General features: G+C 47.6%; 2 non-coding genes across 2 annotated transcripts; one reads left to right on the forward strand and one right to left on the reverse strand.

The window, feature by feature from the left end:
- Positions 1 to 4,114: 4,114 nt before the first annotated feature.
- TRNAS-CGA (transfer RNA serine (anticodon CGA)) lies at positions 4,115 to 4,186 on the reverse strand. Its single transcript has one exon. It is a non-coding gene; the product is annotated as a tRNA-Ser (tRNA).
- A 319-nt stretch (positions 4,187 to 4,505) lies between these two features.
- On the forward strand, positions 4,506 to 4,577 carry TRNAS-CGA (transfer RNA serine (anticodon CGA)). Its single transcript has one exon. It is a non-coding gene; the product is annotated as a tRNA-Ser (tRNA).
- Positions 4,578 to 19,057: the final 14,480 nt, after the last annotated feature.

A 19,057-nucleotide genomic window follows, 5' to 3' on the forward strand; every position in this document is an offset into this window, starting at 1 on the left:
GAGCCGACCGTCATGACTGTGCTCATTCTCCGCGATCAGCCACGACAGCTGAAACTTCAGCTGGGAACGCATTCTGCACACGCAACAAGAAATCACATGGGGCAGACCTCAGTGTAAGCAGCAACATGAAACTTGTTATTAAAACGCCTGAAGGGCCGTTGCAGCAAGATTGAAGTTTGCCTGTATCGACAGATTACCACACTATAAAACGTTTACCTGTCATTGTACAGGGTCAATCACACTTAGAGGGAGCACGGCTCCTCGTGTGCGCAGCCACGTGGAGCCGTGTTCCCTCTAAGTGTGACTGACCCTGTATATACGAGATAGGGGGGCGGCGAGATTCTGGCATTGTGAAAATTTATTGTCGCATTGTGTGCACGATCGTTAGGGTGCATTATAAACATGCCCAATGTATTTGCCTTTACAAGGGCTCATCTATCATCATTTTCTGTCTGCACTGCAAAGGACTGGACTGACTTGCCCAATGCCGTCGTACTTCATTCGAGACTTATCATCACTCAGATCATCCATTGAATCAACCATGTGCCCAGAACTCGTCTCATGTAATACCCCTTTAATGGGGCCTTTGAGGATGTAATACTAGAATAAGTAAGTGTGCTGGCTGTTTCCAAACAGAAGGACTCACATCCAGACATATTTTGAAAGAGATATTTTGTATATATATTGGCTGGCTGTTTCCAAACAGAAGGACTCACATCCAGACATATTTTGAAAGAGATATTTTGTATATATATTATGTAGATATGAAAAACACTTATTTTAAAACACGTGTAAGCAAGTGCTTGCACACTTGCCACTTACGCTTGCACAGGTGGTTCCTTGTCGAACCAGATCGCGCCTGCCTCTCCCACGAGCGTTCGATTTCACCCACTAGCACACGGATTTTCGCCTCTCCCCAGAGGGCGCTACATCTTTCGAAAACGGCGGATTTCTTTCCCAAAGGCAAGTACTCGTAAGCGTTTCATGCGAGAAGTGACACATAGCAACTTCGAATATGCGAAAAAAAAAATCCTTCGCTTTTATGAAAAAGGCAAAAATGCGCAGCGACACCGGCTGGTCTGTACTGCTTTTTCGCAACTGCATTCCCCGCCTGTAATCATATGGGCGATATGGGCCGTGAGACTCATCTGAAACACTCGGGTGAGCCACAATAAAAGGCCGTAACTTATAACGGAATACACCCTAAAAACTGCAAATCTGCCCCAGATTTGCCATGCCTCTAAACAAGATCGAAAGTCCGCCAGTTCGTACAATCGAACTAAAAATATCGATGTCGCTAACCTAACCAGCGCTCACGCAAAGACGCAGTTTGACAGAAGAGCAGACGACGAACAGCTCTGAAAATGCATGCGATCGGGCTGCACGGGTCCTCACTACAACAGCAGCAACAGTTAAGAACATCCTCGAAGTAGCCAGAACTGAGCCACGTCAGTTACATGTGAACGCTTGAAAGCTGTATCAAATGAATGAACACAGCTGTCATCAGTAGCGCGACCGGTGCGGCATGACAAAGCATGCTGTGCCGACTGCATCGGGTAAGCATAAAAATCGGGAGGCCCGAAACGTTCGGCAGCTAGGCGGCAGCAGAACGAACGCGACGGTGTGTGCGTATATGTGTCACCCTGTAACCGTCATCAAGGAAAGCATTGCAAGACCGCGCGCAGCGAGACGATTAACAAGCTAACAATTCATTACAGTCTGCATATTATGCGAGAAATAAACCCGCCGTGCCTTACCTTTAGAGTTCACCACGGCATGGCACCCACTGCTGTCGCCGTCTTTGTGGCAGATCGAACGCGAGCACGCGCAGCCACGATAGCGCGTTCCACTGCCACGACTACCGCGGTGCACGCGCCCAAGGGAGTGACACTCTCATAGAGCCAATGGGGACGTTTTTTTTAGAAGGCGATGGTGGCGGCACCTGGGAGAGGCGGTAAACGCATCAAAAATCCAATATGGCGGCACGCGTTTAGGCGGCTGGTTGTGGCCGGTTGCTCGCGCTACAGTGCACTGTACCCGCGCGTTCCTGGTGCTGGCGGCCGCTAGCTCGATCCAAGCTTTGTAAATAGTGGTGATTAACTGATCCCGCGCTGCATTCACGCTTGATTTCCTAAGTACTTACGGAATCTGCTCACTCGCTTTTGTATTTCGATGTGTCTGTTGATGTAGCATGGTGTATGGTGGCGAGCGGCGCGACTGCTTAGCAGCTGCGCTCGATCGAGAACGAAAAGCGTAAATGGTTTTTTGTACAAAGAACAATTTATTAAAAGAACATCAGCAGTGACAATCGATGTCCAAAAAGTGATTTTAAGTATGAGTGACATTGCAGTATCAGTAAAAGGCATCCTAAAAATCCAAATAAAAAAAAAACGCCATTATGTAAACCTAGCAGACATGAGCGCACAGAGAATATATAGGGGATAAAAAAAGGTATCAAGGTACAGTATACATAATAAAATGCTACATGACTGAATATACGTTTGTACGCGACTTTGTAAGAGATTTAGGTAAATAGCAGAGAAGTAAAACATCTGACCTGTATTGAAACGCATCAGTCTGTGGCTATGAATAAACACACGCAGAGAAAATTTTCAACCTTTGACTGGTGTAGAAGAAATCACAGTGCGTTGGGCTAGGGACAACATAATATGCTGCAGTGCTAGTGCTTCGTATAAAAACTCCAAGAAAAGCTCACTGTGTGACTCGACATGACGCCAATGACGCTGCTGCAGTGCGAATGTCGCCGACGTCGCCGTTTTCGCTTGCGCGGCTGACCGTGCGTCGTCTGCTTGTCGTCTGCTGCCGCGTTACCCGCGTCGTCATCTTCGCAACTAATTTCTTTGATGTCTTATTTTTAATACCTATGGCTGGTTATAATTTAGTTCATAAGCATGTTTTTGTTATTGATAGTGGTCGAAAAATTTCACTTTTATTAGGCTTAACTGCAGCCCCGTTTACCGCCGATACCAGGATCGCTGCAATCGTTTTGACCGGGGCGCCACCCTCGGCGCGGACGCGCAACTTGCAACATGCCACAGCCCTGACGCGCCGGCGGCGACTGATTGATGCAACCGTTTGCTGCTCTACGCTGAGCCACCAAGAATATTACAGTTAAGATACCCATAGGGTTCATGCATAAAAAAACGGTGGTTCAAGTTGGCCAAAATTTAGGTTTACGGATTGCAGCGACACTACCAATGGCGCAAACTGTGTTTCAGTTTCAAAGTTATAAATTATTAGTAAACAAACAACCTTCTGGCAAAAAAAAAATTAATGAAACAGATCCTCAAAAGGTAAATTAGGAAGTACAAGAAGAAAAAGAAGAAAAAAAACTGGTTTCAAAACGTAATAACGTTATCAAGTAACAGCTTTTATTTTTCACTTCTAGATAGCGCTGCCATCCGTAAACACTAGTGACTGTAGTTCTGGGAGAACCGCAAAATGGATTAAGACAAATAAAGATGGACAGCTTGATTTTACACAGTGCATCGAAATAGCTGCGAGAACGACCGCTGTGGATGGGATTATTAGACATTCAAGGGGCTTGTGACAATGTAAAGCTCGCCCTGTTATTGTAAATAGGGTGTGAGCTGTGACACAATGTGTTTATTACAAGAAGTTACAAGGAAAACAACATGTGCCCCTGTGCCCCTTGGTTTCTGTGGCTGTTGGCTTCTCTCATATTTATAATGAGCCCCTCATTCCCCTTCCCTTGTTTGCTTCATCGCTTAGCGAGGGCCTCGGTTCTGGCAGCCTTGACGCCATAGGAAGCATAAGAGAGTTCTCACACAGCTTCCACCCTCGCCGTTCGATGGCGTTCTAAGTCACACCAGCGGTAACTCAGGACGTACTACGTCCGCCGCTTACGAACGTGGGTGGCGCTGATGAACACTCTCAAGATTAGGCAAACAAGGGGAGGGAAATGAGGGGCTCGTTATAAATTTGAGAAAGAAGCCAACAGCCACAGAAACCAACGGACACAGGGGATTTCTTTTCTTGTTTTTTTTTTGTGGTGTTGATCAATTTAGAATAATACTGAATATGTTACCGCTTAAAGCTAATTGATAAGAAAAGCAGAAGAAAAAACAACCACTGCCGCCGGTGGGATCCGAACCCACGACCTCCGAATTTCGCGTCCGGTGCTCTACCTCTGAGCTACGGCGACGGCTGTCAAGTCTTCTGCTTTCGGGGGTATTTTTATGTTTACAAATAACCTATCTTGAGAGCCCCTCATTTCCCACCCCTTGTTTGCTTAATTGCTTAGCGAGGGTCTCGGTTCTGGCAGCCATGATGCCATAGGAAGCGTAAGAGGGTTCTCACACAGCTTCCACTCTCGCCGTTAGATGACGTTCTACGTCACACCAGCGGTACCTCAGGACGTGCTACGTCCGCCGCTTACGAACGCGGGTGGCGCTGATGAACACTCTCAAGATAGGTTATTTGCAAACATAAAAATACCCCCGAAAGCAGAAGACTTGACAGCCGTCGCCGTAGCTCAGAGGTAGAGCACCGGACGCGAAATTCGGAGGTCGTGGGTTCGGATCCCACCGGCGGCAGTGGTTGTTTTTTCTTCTGCTTTTCTTATCAATTAGCTTTAAGCGGTAACATATTCAGTATTATTCTAAATTGATCAACACCACAAAAAAAACAAGAAAAGAAATCCCCTGTGTCCTTTGGTTTCTGTGGCTGTTGGCTTCTTTCTCACTCTCAAGGTTCGGTTATTTGTAAACATAAATACCCCCGAAAGCAGAAGATTTGACAGCCGTCGCCGTAGCTCAGAGGTAGAGCACCGGGCGCGTAATTCGGAGGTCGTGGGTTCGGATCCCATCGGCGGCATGCGGTTGTTTTTTCTTCTGCTTTTCTAATGAATTACCTTTAAGCGAAACATATTCAGTAATATTCTAAATTGATCAACACCACAAAATAAATAAACAAATTAAAAAAAAGCCCCTGTGCCTCCTGGTTTCTGTGGCTATTGGCTTCTCTCATAGCTTTGAATAGGCAGGATATTGAAGGTGCAGGAATAGTTGATTGAATAGGGACTTACACTAGGATATATATGTCCTTTATCGCCACTCCTATTTACGCTCTACATCAGGGAGACTGAACGGAAGATCGAAACGAGCGGGTTAGGGTTTACTGTGTCGTGGCGGCGAAGGGGCCAACTGGAGACAAGTTGCACGATATCCTATGACATCGTTCTTCTAGCGGACGGCGCGAGAGGCCTTCAAGATAGGAAGACCCTTGCGTAAATGAGGCGGAGGCCTCATTTCCGCAAATGGGACTGAGATTTCAGGCTACAAAACTTACAAGTACCTTTGTATATGTAACTAAATGACGGCAGCGAGACGAAAAAGAGGAAATTATGAAAGCAAAAAAAAATGTAGCTGAAAATTTAAAATTGGTTTTTGAGGAAAGGAAATGGTGCAGTATCTGTATCACATTTCGGTGGACACCGGAACCGCGCCGTAATGGAAGGGATAAAGGAGGGAGAAGAATCGTGCGGCCCGGGGATACAAAAAATTGGCTGTGGTTTGACCAATGGCCATCCCGAGTAGAACTGCGGGCAACGGTGGTGGTGGTGGTGAAAACTTTGAAACTGGGGAGTTTGGGACACGTAGGTCCCTGGGCCCCCGCACGGCCCCACTGCACTCAAACGTTCATGTCCCGGAAGCTCATGACGCTGGCAGCCCGGCCTACGGCGATGGCTTGCTTGGCCGGGTCCTCGGAGCGCAGTAGGGTCTCCCATGCCTCCCAAGTGGTAAGGTGCTCCAGGCCCCGCGGGGGAGGGTCCGCCGCGCAGAGGAAAAGGATACGGTCGAGAGTGGCTTTGGGGTGGTGGCAGAGGGTACAGGAGGGGTTTGTTGGACTTGGTGATAGCGCGAGCGTATATAAGGGGAGGGGGAGGGATGGGGTGGGGGGTAGAGTCGACGCTCGGCTTTGCAGGCCTGCGTCATTTCACTGAATGAGTGCATGCGCTCCCGCGAAAACCCCAGATCGGAGGCCGCCGGTGTTCGATTGAGAGGTCCTCGGGCTAAAGCGTTGGCGGTCTCATTCCCGGAGTGGGCAGGCACCCATATCAGCTCCACGTGGCGGGGCGGGTGTGCGGCGAGGGAGTTCAGTATGCGAAATGCAGGGACGTGGACTCTACCGCGAGAAAAATTTAGTATGTCAGTTTTAAAATCAGATAGTATAAATTGGGCAACGGCGTGGCAGTCGCAGCGGCGGCACCTCTGAATCACCCGGAGGAGTTGACAGTGGCCTCAGCGCCGCAGCTATGCGCTGTCTGACGTCACTCCTTTTGGACAATGCACTGTTGGCGCAGCGGTGACGGCACCTGTTCTGACGTCACTCATTCCTCGCGCATGCGCAGTTGGGGCTCTCCATGGCTCTGCGAAATCGCTCACACCTAGCGTAGTGTTGCTTCCGCAACAAAACATATGGTTATTCCGAGAATCTGGAAAGGTGCAATGGTACCGGGCTTGACGTTTGCAAACGCTGTGGTGTGCTTGGGTTCTGCCACAAATTCGGCACTAGAAATAAAGCAGACCGCAAAACATGCTTGGCGCATGATAGCCTTAGCCGCTTATGTGCCATTAAACCCAACACAAAACACAGCAAAACATGCTTGACAGATGAAATAAAGCAGGCTTGTCTTGGGGGTACATGGAAACAACTATGACGCAGTTCAAGGTGATACGGGGTGGTCGACATTCGAAGCGCGTGAGGCAAAAAGTAAGGTGCAGTATGAAGTACCGTACTTATACCGATGCAGTACTGACACTACATGGAGACGAATTGTACTAGATGGCTTGGTAATAAATTGTGGGGACGCGACTGGTCCCCTCTGTTTCGCTTCCCCGCAATGCACCCTCCTTAGTTGCGTTACTTCAACTAACAGGGGAGGGCGCTGGCGTCGCGGTGACACTAGCGCCACGGAGGGCGTGTTTGCTGCGCGCGCGTGGGGTAGAGACGGTCCTCTTCTGCTCGGCACCGGGGAAGCGCGCTGACGTTCACGCGCTCCGACAAAAAATGAAGACGATGGAAGAATGAGTTGAGCGGAGTTTAAGGAATGAAATTCGGGAACTACGAGCAGAGCAGATTGAAACGAACAAAGCACTTACATATGCGAACGAAACACTGGAGGAGCTCCAGCAAAAAGTGGTCAGTGAAATTGAAAAAAACTCTAAGCTAGAAGAAGAGAATGAAATGCTTCGTTCCAAATGTGGGACCCTAGAGCTAAACACTGTAGAACTGGAGGAACGCCTTGTTCGTCTAGAGATTTACTCGCGAAAGGTGAACATTTAAATTCAGAGTGTAGAACAGAAAGAGAGTGAAAGTGTTCTGGAGATATTTTCCGAACTTGGGAAGGCTATCAGTGAGCCTATTTCTGAAGCTGACATAGAGAGTTGTCATCGTTTACTCACCCGACAAGGAAAAACACCAAACATTCTCGCCCAGTTCAAATCACGAGCGAAACGCGATGAAACGCTCAGAAAAGTCAAGAAAATGCGCTTCACAAACACCGATGTAGGACTGGAAGGGAGTGACCCTATATATGTGAATGAACACCTTTGCCCAGTCTAGAAACGAATTTCATTACATCTAGAAAGATGTAATGAAATTAGTCACAATCATTGCAGAATGCTCTCATACATATGCCGTTATCGCCACATGCAGACGTAAGCGACTGTGCAGTACGTCCTTACCGCTACTACTTCAGATATGTAATAGAGCTTAAATTTTTGACGCAGATTTTTATTTTAAAACTTTAAGAGATACGTACGTTCGTGCTGTGTAGGGGGGTTATACAGGATGGTTAACATTATGTAAGCGATAAACCTGATTTAATAGACGATTAATTAACTAACATTAACTAATGAACAATTTATTTTGATTCTAAGGGGCAATGTTATGTTGCGAAATTAAAAGCCGTCATCGTAAAAGGTGAGCCCAGGTTCTAACTTTTTTTTAAATTGGTATAGGGGTTTGAAATATCGAGCGCCAGATTTTATGCATTTCAAAGCTCGCTGAGTTGGTTTACCCGCATTGAAAATGCATAAAACTGTCGGTCACTTTTTTATGCATCAAACACGGACACCGTTTGTGTATTTTATGATGTAGAAAAAGTTTCTGTGAATTCGGCGACGCGATACGACGCGCACCGACGCGTTTATGAATATGGGAAGCAGACAAGGCAATTCACAGAGCTTACAAGTGTTATGTTCAGTATTTCATTAACGATGACGAAAATTTAAAAGCTAAGGTTATCTTTTTTGATTGACGGCCTTCATTTTCGCGGTACAGACTTACGCCCCCAAATCAAAATTATAAAAGCTGATTAGTTGACTATAATTAATCATTTTTCAAACTATTGAGCCCTATTACGTACCTAATGCCCGTCTTGCTGTGCGGTCCACCTTCACTGACCACACCGACATATCTCTCGCACTTTGTAAAATAAAAATCTGTAAACGTTAAAAAAATCCATCCAATACATCTCTAGGTGCTGCTTTAAATTGAAAAACCACTCGGTTTTATGCTGCTCTAAAGCTCCTGATAATCATATAGCATAGGTATATACCTCTCCCCAAAGTAACACAATTACCACACAGAAATTGCGCAGGAAATAGCGGGAACCATTTTTGGTGACATTTGTACGTCGACTGTACCTCGCTCGTTCGCTTCATAAATATGGTTCAGATATCTCCGAAGAGCTAGTTTTCTCTGCTTTCAAAAGATGCATTTGGTTTAACGGTAGCTGCAAATGTGTTTCAACTGTAAAAGAAAACGCAAAGATGAAAACTGGCAGTTGAGCTCAACTTGTCTCAGGAAATGCAAAATTGTGAAAAACCTCTTGCACGTACAGAAATATCTTTCGAGATACTTTGAGATGTGATGCTAGTGCGCATATTTAAGCATTTAGAAGTACGTGTATAGATTAGTTTATTAGCCACGCTTGTTTGAAAAGCATAGAAAACAGAACAATGTAATCTGCAATAACTTTTGGGATATGCATTGCACTGCGGCGACTTCTTGTACAGTTTGAAATTGTCCAATCGCTCATCCATTCTGAAAATTGCATCTATCTGCCTTGTTTAGTTTAAAAGTTATTCCTGATCAAAGTTCGCGTTTTTTCGAAATAGTTAAAAACGGAATGCAATACTGTTCAGTTAACCAGCACTTTATAATTCTGAGATTTTGCGTGAAGAAACTTAGTACTGCGCTCTACGCGGCTAAGCATCGCCTTTACTCTACGACTTTTAGGGAACGTGCACTGTTCAGTTGAAAAAATGTTGATTTTAGCTACCTTTTTCGTTGTGCTTATGAAGGGCACAAGCTCTCGGAACGTTCCGCAGCTTCTTTTTTTCATGTAAATATACTCTTAAAATATCGGGCTCTTATTCTTTTATTCAACTTGTAAAAATTATCGACTACAAAGTCCACAAATTACAAACAATAATAGCAATAACGCAACCACATGCGATCAATGTAGTAAGTAGCGCCATCTACATTACCGCACATGTACTAAATGGTCACAGTTCAGAAAAATGACAAGTGTGGCGCTGCCAAACACCTAAAATCAGGAGGTGTTAACGAGAGGGAATCATTTCTCTATGATATTTGCACGTTCCCTTCCATTTTGCCCTCTGTAGCTTCCGAGCAGATTTACACCATATTGCTTTGCTGGATTGCTTTTTGCGAAAGCAACACTACGCGAGTCGCCTAGCCATTTCGCACAGCTGAGGAAAGGAGGTACTGCGCATGCGCGAGGAGCACTGACGTCACACGGCGCACAGCTGGCCCGCCGCCGTCGTCGCTGCGGCGGTGACTCTGAGGTGCCGCCGCCGCGCTCGCCAGTTGCGCATGCGCAGTAGCGGCGCATAGCTAGCGTGCCAGGGCCGCCGCCGCTGCCGCGCGCTCTCCATCGCCTCTCCCTGACGCTACGAAAAGCATTCTAGTGGCATTCACCTCCATGCTCCTGGTGCTGGCTCGCTCCCCCTCCCGAGCCGACTGAAAGAATATCAAGCCGTGAACAAAAGATGTTTGGGGTGCGCTGAAAGGACGAATTAAACCGCGAAGAAAAGTTCGGGGAACACGAAGCTATGAAGAAAAGAGTCCTCGAGAGCCCCGCGGTCCTCCGATTGTTGTCAGCCGGACCCCGCTTCCGACGCGCGCGCTAGCGCCCGTGCGCAGGCGCCGATATCTGACATGCACTGATATCTGCGCCCCGCTCGCGCCTGCTTGCGCGTCGCGCCTCGCGCATGCGCAGACAGGCTCCAGCGTACGCCCGTGCGCGTAGGCGCTCCGCCCGTACGCCTCGGAAGTGTCCATCGAGGTGGGGCTTAACGTCACACGGCGCACAGCTGGCGCGCCGCCGTCGTCGCTGCGGCGGTGACTCTGAGGTGCCGCCGCCGCGCTCGCCAGTTGCGCATGCGCAGTAGCGGCGCATAGCTAGCGTGCCGGGGCCGCCGCCGCTGCCGCGCGCTCTCCATCGCATCTCCCGCCTCTCCCTGACGCTACGAAAAGCATTCTAGGCGTCGTCTTTTTTTTCGAGGACAGCTTTGTTCGTTGTTCCGGCTAGCGCTGTGGAGGGGAAGTTGGAGAGCGCTCGATTCGCCTGCACTCGCTGTACCATTTCGGCAAAGCTGTGCGGCGGTGCCCCTGAGTGTGTAGCGCTGGTAGCGCTAGTTCCGGCAGTTTGAGCCACGGTGTAAGAGTATGCTATGTCTTTCACCGTGGTTTGAGCGCAGTTTGGCACTGTCTGCTTCCAAAACGGATGGTCGAGTGCAGGCTTAGTCGTCTGCTAGCCCTGGTGACGCCAGTGAATTGCAGCCAGCTGTTTCTGTTTACACCCCACATCAGCGGCTGCCAACATATCGTATCTCGTGAAGAAACGTACAAAGAGCACATCACAATAAAATGTTGCCATGAACCAGCCTCGATGCGTGCATGTGCACCTCGTGACAGCTGGCGCGAAACGCCGCGACTGAACTGTGTCGACGTGCATCATGCTGCATGCACGTCTTTGTATTTTACAGTGGTGTCAGTTACGTGTAGCCGTTGTTTTGGAGAACTCGAGCAGTGTTCTAGCTTGTCGACGAGTGGAATTACTTGAGCCTCCGCCGTTTATCACTACGCGCAAACCATCATCTGCCTTCATGGCGGCTGCAGCTGCACTATTTCGGCACTAACCACCGAGAAGGGTTGCAGTTTTCCTGAACTACACTCGCACTACTTTCAAACGAATGCCGTGGTTCAGAGCGCACCGTGTTTCACCGCTGAAATGAAGCCATGTGAGCTGGAGTGCCACGGGAACCAGTTCATGTGGTGCAGGCGAATCGAACGGATCTATAAGTCGGGTACAACCAGTGTTGTAGGCGTTATCGAAAAAAAGTAACTAAATACGTTACTCGTTACGCTAAAAAAAAGTGCGTTACCGCCTACGTTACCTACAAAAAAAAGATGACGCGTTACCGTTACCATTGCCGAAAGAAAGGATCGCACGTTACTTTGCCGCTACTCCATGGCCATAATTACACTGCGGCTTCGCTGTAAGAACTGAAAATAACAATTTTATCAAGCTCATTTTTCACATAATTCCGACCTCACAAAGAAAACATAGCTGAACTCAACAAATTTACAGTAATTCTGGTGTGCTCCTGCTTACGAAATTACGCGGAAATTGTGTAGCAATAAAGGAATGCTTAGTTCCGGAAAAAAAAATGTATTTGCGCACATTAACATTTTTTGTCACTTGAACCTGCATAATTATCACAAAAATGTGAGTGTTTATGTCAAGGTGTTCAAGGTCAGCCTCGCTCGCTTAGGAACTCAATAAACAGAAACGTAGCCGCAGTTGCAGATAGAAATAAGCAAATTTTATTTTGAGAACAATGTTGATAAATAACGACAACTTTCTAATAGTTACAGCTAGCTGTTACTGCAGCTGCACTGCAAAGCTGTCATCGGACAGCTTGCCTCGCTTCCTAGTGGGGTTGTTAGTGGGGGAGTGGGTTGTTCCTTGTTCTGGATAGGGGAGAAATGGGGGGAGGGGTTGTATGTCTATGAAGGGAGAAAGTTGGAGTGACAGTGTTGTTGAGCAGAAAGTTTTTAGAAAGTTTAGTATGAGGTAGCTCACTACTGCGGGCACAGGAACAAAGGCCCATTTCCTTATTTTTTCGGATACTTCAGTGCTAAAGCCGGTTGACTGCAGTCCCCTTTTCTGTGCTGTACCATTGTACTCTTTCGACGGCTCTCTTGGGGCCATCTTGAAGTAAACTGGCGACATTCCTGAGTTTACTCAGAAGGGGGAACTGCTTCCACAAAGAATGCGAGAGTGTCGCCTAGGAACAAGACCTTTTGGTTGGAAAACAAGCTTACAGAGAAACTGACTTACAGATTTCTGCAAATGGTCTATTGGTGGCTCGTCATGCGTCCACTCTTTAGAGAGTTCCGTGCGTGAGTGGTTTGGGGGCAAGTGTGTGAATGCGTGTTCGTGCTTTTTTTTTTTCTTGAGTGCGTCGTCAAGGGCAGGTGTTTTCTGGCATGCATGCGAGCCCCAACAAGGGTCGTCGAGAGCACCTGTAGATGTTGTTTATTTGCAACATCATTTTCGGCGTTTTTTTTCTGAAAAATAGGCGGGACTGGGCAATTGAAATAAGAAATAACTAGTAACGTGACACCTCAAGTCACCGAAAAATGTTAACGTAAGTACGTTACCCGTTACAGTTCCGAAATGGTAACAAGTACGTTACAAAGTTACCGAAAAAAAGTAACACGTTACTGACAACACTGGGTACATCTCAACAGTGTTGTCGGCAACGCGTTACAAGTAACGACGTCACCGGCAACGCACGCAATGGACAGTGTTGTATGGAATAAAAATCGGAAGCGAATTATTTTGCTGCGAATGTGTGAATGCATGGCAACTGGCCCATCTCAAAATGATTTGCTACTAACCCATGAAACCAAAGGGTGGGCTCAACACGAAAGTACAGTCATGAAATTGTTGAGCGTGAACACAGCAGCGCGTGGCAGATAGCCTCGAGCCCTACTCTTGTCGATACGCGGCGGTCGCCTTCATAAACAAAGTGGAAAGGGAGGTGTGTCCTTCAGCTTGCTGGAAGCAGGCAAGGCGGCATAGCCCTTTCCACCACGTTGACGAAAGCAGCCGGCGCGTGTCGCCACAAGTAGGTCTTGAGAATACTTGCCATGCGCTCCCGTGTTCACGCTCATAAATTTCATGACAGTACAGTCAGGCCGGAATGAAACGCGAACACGCATATGTCATACATTTCTGCTTTGCAGCGAGATATTCCTTTACAACCTATTTCCGATTATGCATTTCAGTCGGCCCTTTATCCAGACACATGAATCAGGCTAGTTGTACACTTCAGCTGAAAGTAGGCAGGTAAAATATTTTGTTTTCTTGACATGCTCTGTTCGCGTTTCATTCCGGCCTGACTGTACACACGTTTCTTGCGTGTTCCCTGTGCAATAAATATGACAATACACTCCGGTTACATTGAAATAATGGACAGTAGTCCACCCAATATATTGGTTCGAAAACTACAAAGGCATGCACTCTGCTTTTAGCGCGTGCATTATTACGGGAAGCTCAAGCAAGACATGGAAGCAGCTGCCAACGTTCTTCCATAGCGTGCCGCTCTTGACATCGCATTTCAGTGTCAAATAAAATATCGCGGGAAAAAAATATCAAAAAATGATTAGAAGGACGTTATAGTTGCCTGACAACAGACGGTGTGAAAATAACAGCTGTCGCTTCAATTTCCAGGTACGCGTGCGTGAACGCGCACACACGCACGCACGCTTTTTCTATCTTTGACCAACCCCAAATCAGGGCAAATCGACGCAAGACGAGTAAGATATACATTTCAGCAGGCGATGGAAAATTCTAGAGGCAGTAAGCAACCTAATCAGGCAAACTGGATGCAAGAAGAAAGACGTACAGTCCCCGTCAAAAGTATACAGCCCAAGGGGTTTGCTTCTAAGCTGTTTAGCGGGGCTCCCTAGCACATCTAGCACTCCAAAGATTGGGAGGGTTGAGGAAGCGATGCTATTCCTCTCTCGAGAGGTCACGGTCGCTGAGAATGCATAACGAGGCACGCAGCAGGCCTCACAAGCAAACCCCTTGGGCCGCATACTTTTGACGGGGGGGTGTACCTCTAACATAAATAAGAGCACACAGTTCAGGATCCAAACGGGAGAGGGGAGGGGGACGCCCTAAGTGCCTACAGAACTATCCCTTTATAGCCGGCCCCTTTTTTTACAACGTTTCTCCCCCCCCCCCTTCCTCGTACAGTGTTTAGACTTAGTCCGCTTGGTGAATGATATGCATCTATACTGCATTTTTGTCAACCTTGGCAAAATTCTGTTCAAATTGACCGTCCCGAATTGGTTGCAAGATGCCGCCGCATGTACGACGAATATTTTTTCTGAGGCGAACTCATTCCGACACGCTACGGTGGTAACCCTCTCGGTAGCAATTTTACGTCTCTTGTGCAATATCGATTCATCTCAGCGGTAAACAGAAATTGACATTTGCCCACTTCTCTAAACCTTGCTCTTCACCAACCCTAGATTCTATGGTTGGACAGGCATCCGTCGAGCGTTGTCTGAAGTTTTCTAGCTGTCTTTGTTACAGTTGTATTATCATAGATGTAACATTATTTGATAAAAAATATTTTTTTCAGCGCTCGAGTCGGCAGGTTACACTCTAGACAAGGAGTGTTCCGACTACTACTAACATTACTACGCATCAACAGGGACGAAGCGATTGTACGCGCAAAAGACGAGGGCAGAAAGAAGAACACAAGAAAGGCACCGACTTCAACTATAAGGTTCATTGCAAAAAAAACAAAAACGCCAGAATTATATACCTGGGACATAAAGAAGCAGATATAATTTGCATGATGTCACACCTTTCTATTTTTGTCGTCCGCTTTCCCTTTTCGCTTAGTGCGTGCTGGGCAGCATTATTTTTCTTTCTTTTCCTTTGCCAACACTAATATATGTATCGACATTGAAAATAGAAAAGTCTATAGTCGGGTACAACGCAAGAACGAAGCGGCACATACCCTCAAATGAGGCCCTCCAGACAGTAACGTCGACCATACAGCTCTCTGTGGCTATGCATCCAAGGCTAAACAAGAGAGGGAGGGAAGCGGTCCTTTGTTCCCCTGCCGCGCATCCTTATCCCGAACAAAGATAATCCTCCCTCCGATGCCGTTTGGGCAAAGACCGTACCCTCTTTGTCCCAGCTCTCCAACTTTTTCCCTTCACCCTTCCACCACCATAACCCGAACAAAGGAAGCCCCACTCGCGAGGACAAGACCCTTCTTCCCTCTATGCTTAGCCTTGGCTACATAGCCGCAGAAGGCTACCGTGTGTGGTTGTGGAAAAACCAGCAAGGGGCAGGCAGAGAAAGAAGCATGCCGAATCACCCCAGCCAACACCTCCCCCCACCCACGACGGGGACAAGCAGCCGGGTTTCCCATGGTTCATCTGTAACCCTCTGAAGGCAGGGGCAGCAACAAAAGAAAAGTCTTCAGGCAGTGGACGGGTCAAGAAAGGACCGGAAACACATCTCAACATCTCAACCAGAACTAGTCTCGGGTCCCTCAGGGGCAAGACCGGTAGACACTTTCCCAGTCATGGATCAGTGTCCTAGCCTGGTGGCAAAATCTGAACTACTCGCAAGATGGCGGCAGTGGAACCGCCACCGTAATGCTCTTGTGGTTATATAGTTCTGCATGCTTCTTATCGTCGATGCTTTTCTTTCTCGCTCCTTATTTAGCTGAGTTTAGTGCCCACGGCCAGCAAGAGCAGTTTTCCGGAGAGCTCCCGCCCCTTCTTGGTCGGCAAGGCCGTTGTGTAGGCTGCGTGGGAGATAATTTAGAGCGATCATGATATAAATCTGCGCACAACTTGTGCACATGGCCACAGTAGCATAAGTCGGAAGAATTATGCACTGAATCCGAGACACCCTACAGTAAAATGCATTATGGGATATTAAAGGTGCCCTGCAACGTACATAAAGCATGGGTTCTTTATTCTTTGCATGCAGAGTAAGGGACATTGTGAGTCCTGAACGCGCAATGAGATCACCGAAATCATAATATTTGATATTTTAATCTTCGCTAGAAATGCTTGTTTCGAGCCGATGGTGTCGCAACGCGGCGGCCATTTGCGGCAGCGGAAATGAGGTGGCATACAGATAGGGCGCTGCCTCTCTGATTGGTTGGGCGTCCAGTTTCCATATTGTTCCTTTATACTTGCGAAATGGATCCAAAATATTATGTTTCTGAGTACTGAAAGCTTTTCGCATGCCACGAAAACTAGAAAGAAGCAGGGAAAGCGAACGAAAGCTAACAATACAGCTAGGGGCGACACTTTCCATTCCGCTTCAAACCTTCGTGGCGGCCAGCGCTGTTCAAAAAACGTTGGCTCAGATGAGAAAGCGCGCGCGTCGAGACCGGCCGTGACCATACCAAGACGGCAGCGAAAAAAAAATCCAGTCGACACACCTTGCCCAAAATTGTGAAGAGAAAGGCCGGACAGGAGACGGGAGTCGAGTTTGGGGGGGGGGGGGGGGGGGCGGGGGGCTACCGCTGACAGCCTTACAGTCCGACTAAAAAAAAACTTCGGGGAGCTTCTTTTGTCGTTAGTCGCCCCTGCCCTGACTATGGCGTCGCGTACACTGGGGGAAGACGCCGTCAAAATGCGCGGCTGTCTACAGCCCCGACAAAGCAACAACTGCATGCACGCTTCTGCTGCGTGTGCGCTAGGCGCGGTTCTGATTGGTAGCGCCCAATCTCGGTACTGGGTGAGTAAAATGGGAGAGTGGAATGCGGTTTCGTCTGAGCTTTTCATTTCGAATTTTCAGAGTGGAATAACTTTCGCTTGCATGCTCCGATTTCAATAATTCTTTTTGCTCTGGTCTCTGGAACGCATGATGAATCTTTTTAATGATATTAACTGGTACTGAGCAAATCATCGCGGTGCCCCTTTAAAAGCTTAGTCTCATGCTTTTTTTTTCGGTCTTTACCATTCAAATTTCCTGGCACAACCGCGAACGGAAACAGGTATACGCCAATTGTTTCTGAAACACGTTCTTTCGCACTAACCACCCGAAATAAAACGCGTACCAGCTCTTCATTCCACTGCTCCTGCTTAGCTGTAGAGCGCAAGCCTTGTGGCAAATGTAATGGGGCCATTGTAACCTAATTAGATACGCAGAACGCCGCAATGCTGATCCCGTGTTAAAATAGAATTAGCACTATTACTTACGACAATGAAAAGGGTTCAGTTCCTGATACGTGCATATGACAGAATCCATGACAGGTTGTTGTCTACGTCTCGTTACTTAAAAAATACATCCCTAACTAGCCCCGCAATGTGCTTAGCGAGGTTAGACTATGTTTTTTGCGTTACACAATTCATATCATGTACCTGAACTACCGCTGGCAGGAACGCAACTCGGTGGCGGTAAAAAATTCGCTACTGAAAAATGAGAGATTACTCTCCGACTGAGCATAGCCCAGTTTACAAATAAATCATGCATTATGATACCATTTAACTTAATTTAAAGCCCTATCAACGAAAGCTGCCGACAACATTCACAAAGGTAAACAATAAAGCAATACGGGAAAAACAGTAAATGGTTGTTCAGGCTTACCTGAAATATTGACGATTGCAGGTTCACAGAAACCTTGGTATTTCCCGCTCACTTGCACCCTGGATCCTTCCGATGGCTCATCATCCCATGCATGCTTAGCGCAGGTCATTTTAACGACGTCAAAAGTGTCTTCTTCCTCAAAACGCACAAGTGTGGCGCTGGACCATGATTTCAAAAGGAAAACAAGTGGATGCAACAACGGGTATAAGCGGAAATTGCTCGCCCGGCAGGAAAGTGCGTAGCACACTGCAGAGTCCGGCTTCTAGCTCTGTTCAACAGACCGACAGTGAAGGGTGGCGCCACCAATGCCTTACTTAACAGCGCCACTAGCAACTGCTGCTCCTTGCACCGACCACTCAAGATGAGCCGTGCACCAACATCGCTGCTCTTGCTACAACTCTAGCCACTGCACTCTTGCTGTGTTGGAAATGGCAGGGTAAACAAAAACGTGAAGAACTGAAGATGCGAAGAAAAAGGAAACCGCAAAAACAAGAAATAAAAAAGAGGTCTCTGCCAACGACAACACGGGGATCTCAAGTGAACTCAAAAATAGACGGTGAAGCACACAGCTTCGCAAGGGCGCACTGCAGGTTCCACTTAAAAGAGCCCTTTCCCTCCGACTACCGACAATTGACCGGGCCATAACCAGGCAGACCGGTTACCCCTCCCATTGTGTAGCTGCGCGTAGCGCGGTTTCTCTTGAAAAAGGCCAGTTTTGCACATGCTTTGTAGTGTTGCAAATCTGCACAGCGCGTGCTTTTTTCCTCCTGCTTGAACGCTGCCAAAGAAAAAACTTCTAGGAGAATTCTAGGAAGAGAAGCAGCTTCGCTACTACCTTCCTGCCCTTCCGGTCACCCGCCCCCCGAGTTCCCCATTCAAGGCACAGTCGGAGACTGGAGAGAGCCAGGACGGGGCCTTGCGAGACAGGGAAAAGCGGACTAGTGTACAAAGCGACTAGCGCGTTCAAGGAGCTCGAAAGAACAATTAGTGAAATTAAGTGAAATGTAAGCAGCCTGAAACAACCTTAAGCCTCACCTCGATGGACTCTTCCGAGGTGTACACGCGAAGCGCCTACGCTGGAGCCTGTCTGCGGATGCGCGACGCGCGAGCGGGGCGTAGATATCTGTGCATGTCAGATATCGGCACCTGTGCACGGGCGCTCGCGCACGCTTCAGAGCGGGGTCCGGTTTACAACAATGGGAGGACCGCTGGGCTCTCGGGGACTCTTTTCTTCATGGCTTGAAGCTCTTTCAGCCTCCCCTAAATTTTCTTGGAATCCTTACAGCTCCCCAACCATCTCTTGTTCAAGGCTTGACATTTTTTTCAGTCGGCTCG

The sequence above is a fragment of the Amblyomma mixtum genome, chromosome 3 (assembly GCF_055824585.1).
Source record: "Amblyomma mixtum isolate Tamu chromosome 3, ASM5582458v1, whole genome shotgun sequence".
Taxonomy (NCBI): domain Eukaryota; kingdom Metazoa; phylum Arthropoda; class Arachnida; order Ixodida; family Ixodidae; genus Amblyomma; species Amblyomma mixtum.